Source organism: Dipteris shenzhenensis, chromosome 25 (genome assembly GCF_047967505.1).
Source record: "Dipteris shenzhenensis isolate YYH24624 ecotype China chromosome 25, Dip_SZ_1.0, whole genome shotgun sequence".
In the NCBI taxonomy this organism is placed as follows: Eukaryota; Viridiplantae; Streptophyta; class Polypodiopsida; order Gleicheniales; family Dipteridaceae; genus Dipteris; species Dipteris shenzhenensis.
The window spans coordinates 18263842-18265101 of record NC_141620.1 but is presented as its reverse complement, the minus strand read 5'-3'; positions in this window follow the sequence as shown (position 1 = coordinate 18265101).

Below are 1260 nucleotides of genomic sequence, written 5' to 3'. Positions count from 1 at the left end.
CTGGAGAAGAATACCTACCAGAATATGCTCACCAAACCCAAGATTGATATAGAAAGTCTTTGACCAATCTGGATTGCATAGAATGGGTTTTGAAGCTAGAGCATTCTTGATTTATGCAAACCCATGATCACAATCCTCATCCCAAGAGAAATCAACCCCATCTTTTAATAGCATAGTCATGGGTCATGTCAAAGTAGCATATTCATCAATGAAGCAGCGATAGTATCATTCTAGATTGAGAAAGGAGCATACCTGACGTTTGGTTGTTGGTGGGGAGAGCTTGATGATGGCTTCTACCTTCTCGGGGTCAGCAGGCTTGACGCCCTTAGATGAGACAATATGTCCCAGTAACCTCCCTTGAGTGGCTCCAATGGTGCATTTCTCAGGGTTGAGACTGCCATTCACATCATTGATCCTTTGGAAGGCCAACCTAACCTTCATGACGTGCTCCTTATGTGATGAGAATATACAAAAATCATCTAAAAACACCTCCAAGAAATCCCCCAAATAAGGAGCAAACACCATCTGCATAAATCTTTGAAAGGTAGCAGGAGCATTGGTGAGGCCAAATGGCATTACCTTGAATGCAAATGTCCCCCAGGGTGTGGCAACAAATGTGGTTTTGAGCACATCTTCTTCGGCAATTTTGATTTGATAAAACCCGGAGTAACCATCATAGAAAGTATAAATCTCATGACCACTTACCTTCTCAAGAATGAGGTCTTGAAAGGGAAGAGGATGATGGTCTCTCTTGGTGGTTGCATTGAGTTTCTTATAGTCAATGCAGACCCGCCACTTGTTGTTTTTCTTTGGGGTGACTACCACTGGTGAAACCCATTCAGTATTGTGAACCGGAACAATAAACCCAGCTTCTACAAGTTTTTGCAACTCTAAGCACAAAGCATCGGTCTGTAGGGGCCCTAATCTCTGATACTTCTGAGCCACAGGCTTCGCATCAGGCTTCAGCTCTATCTTGTGTTCTATAGTAGTCACATGGTGAAGGTGGCAGTAGCTAGTTGTGAAAAGGTCAAGGAAATCTTTGAACATTTCTAAGAACTCATCTTTCTCACTTGGAGTGAGGTCTGGGGAAAGCATAGATTCAAGCTGTTGAGGACTAGTTGTTACCTTTTCTATAGGTGGCAGGGTTGGAGACACCCCCATCATGTAAACTTCCTCCTCTGAGGACTCCTCCCACCCATCTAATTCTTCCATTGATTCAGACACTGAGGATGAGAGAGTATCACTGTCTTGCTCCTCTTC